Source organism: Mchenga conophoros, linkage group LG5 (assembly GCF_057382185.1).
Source record: "Mchenga conophoros isolate Kocher_MC1m ecotype Shallow Benthic linkage group LG5, M_conophoros_male_GT1.1, whole genome shotgun sequence".
NCBI lineage: Eukaryota > Metazoa > Chordata > Actinopteri > Cichliformes > Cichlidae > Mchenga > Mchenga conophoros.
Genome location: NC_140530.1, coordinates 2,122,217 through 2,126,060, shown reverse-complemented (window position 1 = coordinate 2,126,060; position 3,844 = coordinate 2,122,217). Strand labels below are relative to the sequence as shown.

The window sequence follows — 3,844 nt, the reverse complement described above, 5'->3', positions numbered from 1 at the left end:
AATCATACTGAAGGCTAATCAACATTTATGTCACTCAAAAAGTTAGAGCCAAGGAAGTGAGTATAGCAATGAAATGTGTGCCGTTAGGGCCATTAGTATAGTTAATTGCTGCTAATACATTATTAGAAAACAGTATAGCAGAGAAGCACATTTCACTTACATGAAAAGAAGTACACACAGACTTCAGTTTTCTTTAATCTATTTTAGTTTGGTAAAATAGGAGTTCAGGATACAGGGGTAAAATACAGGGATACAAAGCCTTTATTGCCACATGGTTAAATTCTTTATCCATTAGTTCCATATCTATTAGGTAAAATACACTAAAAACTACAAAAATTAAAGAATAAAAGGGAAATATGAAAAAGGAAACAGAAATGACCTGAAACAAACGTGTACAGACTGAAAAAACATTTGTAAGATAGATGTATAGAAAAAAAGACTGATTTCCCACATATATTAATGCATGGATCTATCCATGGATCTTATATATAGTACATAGACTACAAGCATGAGATTTGTGGCAATATAGTATAGTGTAAAGTATTCTTTCTATGAATGACTGAGCAAGCGGTTACTGTCCCCCCTTTTTTCCAATAGACCAGTTGAATGAAGGGAGAAAGGAATAAAATCTTTGTGCATGTGCTCCAGTGGCGCAATCGGTTAGCGTGCGGTACTTATATGACAGTATTGGGCTGAGCTATGCCGAGGTTGTGAGTTCAAGCCTCACCTGGAGCATAAACTTTGAGCTCATACTTCTCTGATGAGAACAGATAAATGCTGAGCTCACTGAAAATGCAAACAGACTTTATAGCATCTTCAAAAACAAGCAACATTCAAATAGATATTAAGAAACGCAGAATTATACCTCTCTTTGTTTGTTCTGCTTCTTTTTTGTCAACCAATGTGAGCTATTAACCATCAAGATATAGTTTTTCCTTCAAAGTCAGATTTTTGGCTGTATGTGTGTGTGTACCTTTTTTGTCCTCACACCGCAGGGCGTAAGGCAAATCACTGGTTCGCCAAGTTGGGCAACAATCACCATGAGAAAATGATGTGTGTGAAACTAAGATGATTATGATTAAATGAAGTAAATATTAATCTTGTGTTTAAACTGGGCTGAAGGTTTTTTTTTTTCTTTTTGTGTGTCCCGTTTGGATCTATAGCCATCAGAATTGTTGTCTTAAGGCCAAGAAAGATGCCAAGCAGATTTATTTTACCAAGTGGATCATCATGGCCTTGCCATATTGGTCCATTTGATTAACCTTTATTATAATTATGAATTTATTTTATTTTCAGTTGCTACAAACGGGACAGACATGACTGGGGGATAGGACAGGGAGAAAGAATGAAAGAAAGAGAGGGAGAGAAAGAAAACCAAAGGGGAGAAGAGACGGTGAGAAGGGGGGAAGAAAGAAAAAAAAAAACAAAAAAACACCTGGGTCACCTGTATGGAGAAAAAAAACAGAAGAGAAAGCAAACAAAAAAAAAAGCAAAATAATAAATACAGCGCCATCACAATAAACTAGCTAGCAGTAGATATCAGTAGATACTAAATATTAAACGATATTGTGCAACACGCAAGATGGACAGCGCACAATGTGCTTTGAGGCAGCAGCCAAGAAAGCTGTAGTCCGCGTCCGTGAATACACCTGTGTGCATACCTGTGTGGATCAGCATGCTTGCATTCCAAAGGTTTCTCCATGTAAGGATCTGCTAGGGAGTGTGGGGGAGCCACAGCCCAGTCCTCCAGGGTATGAAGCAGGTATGGAGGAGATCCAGGCCCCAGATATCCAGAGGCCCCAGAGTACAAGGACCCGAGGAGGCCTCCGTACTTTGGAGGGCCTGAGATGTACCCAGAGAGGTCGAGTCTAAGACCCCACCTGACATATAGACACAGACGAACAGGCGCACGCAGACACAGACGTGCATTCCCACCCCATATGCACAACCAAATACTCGGCACTCACCCAACGTGTAGACAGACACAAATAGACACTGCACACACATTCACACTCTCCAAACATACTCTATATCCCAGGTCCAGGTACCCCCGCCCTCAGAGGGGCAAGCCGCACCTAGACCCAGGAGATGTAACCCTTCTCTCTGGGGTGGAGGCAAGCGGACCACCTCCTTATCTGCAGTAGCAGGGAGGCCCCGCATCCCAGACCCCAATCTGACGGCCAGCACCTCCTCCCAGCCCCCCAGCCCTGACGGCTAACAGAACCGGGGTGAGCGAAGACCCCAAACCTCCCTCCGCACGCTCATATGTTGTGTTGCCGTGTGCTGTTCTAAAGTGCATTTAAAACACAGGAGAGCATGGTACTAGCTTCCTCTCAGAGAGCAGCACGGCTCCTCCCGAAAACCCTCAGTGTCTAAATGCATTTAAAATTGAGGGTAGGGCACCAGCGCCAGAGGTGGGTTGGAGTACACCGACCATCCTCTGGATGCTGTAAAACGTGCCCACCCCCAAGGCCCTATATGTATGTGTTATGTGAGAGTGTGAGTAATGTGGATGTCTAGGTTGCAGAATAAAATAGCAGCAGTATTTTTAAAGTGAAGTTGTTAATCCAACGGTTAATCCAAAAAGTTAATCCCTGAGCGAACAGGAAATGGATTTTGAAATGCAGTTTATTAAAGTGGAATTCAAAAATGAATTTACAAATGGAGAATTTATTCTTCAATTCATTATTTCAGCACAGAATTCTTTATTTCGATGCACGTGGCTCTTGTGGTCCTCCATAGGTATTAGGTAATAGTTCACTTGGGAAAGTAGTTTCATTTCATGTCGTTGTTTAATGCGCCCAGTGCCGTAGCTCCGCAAACGCACATAACGCACACTGCGTAGGGCACCAAATGGCCGGTAGGGCACCAAAAAAATCAGGGTCGTAAAAAAAAAAAGTAAACCATATTAATACTATAAATATCATATGCATTAATATGGTTAAACAATACAAAAGCAACACAAAACAATTTTCCCGAGAAAAGGGGTGAATCTGCTTTGTGCCCTGTCTCCAGTCTCCTCCTGGTGCCCCCCCACTCCCAGTGGTCTGTTCTATAATTGGTAAACACCTGTTTGAACATGGCCTCGAAACGGCAACAGGAGTCAGGAGCGGAGAAAAGAAAGAAGAAGAGGAAGCGTGATGAAACTCAGGCGTCGCTTGCCGGTAAGGCAATGTTTAAATAATAATAATAAAAAAAGTTCATTATTGTAGCCCTTGCTTGCACGCTCATGTCCGTCAACTCTGTGATAGCTCCTGTTAGCAGTGTTCATACTGTGTTAACAAATGTTGCAAATGATTGATGTTGGGTAGTTTGTTTACGTTGTGGATATGAATATAGAATGGACTACTAAAAGCAACTCATCATGGTCACTCAATTGACGGTTTTCAGATAACGTTAGCAATCGTGACTCACGATTGCTAACGTTATCGTGATTCGTGAGACTAGCATTTCCCTCCTCAGGTTGCTAGCTGGCTAACGTCATGCATGCTACTGATTAACCTTAACTTTGGGATAGGTCAGTGATGCAGTCAAGTATTATTATCAGATTAGACAAGATTACTTTGTATGTTGCTGCATTTCAGGATATCTATAAAGACGCATATCTTATTTATGCCATTGACGTCTGAACACATAAATAGTTCTCGTCTTTCTTTAGGTTCATAGATCAAGGGCGACATCTGTTGGTGAAACTGTAATATGAAACCTATATCTTCCAGTAATATAGATTTCCTACTTGCGCATTTATATCAAATTATGTACAGCATGTTTATATTGCCATTTGCCATTATGAAAATCTATACATGTAAAATATAGTTAGTAATTTTTAAATGTACCAGTGACT

The 3,844-nt window shown here is 41.2% G+C and overlaps 1 non-coding gene across 1 annotated transcript; it reads left to right on the top strand.

Moving 5' to 3' along the window:
• Positions 1 to 641: 641 nt before the first annotated feature.
• trnai-uau (transfer RNA isoleucine (anticodon UAU)) lies at positions 642 to 735 on the top strand. The gene is made up of 2 exons: positions 642 to 679; positions 700 to 735. It is a non-coding gene; the product is annotated as a tRNA-Ile (tRNA).
• Positions 736 to 3,844: the final 3,109 nt, after the last annotated feature.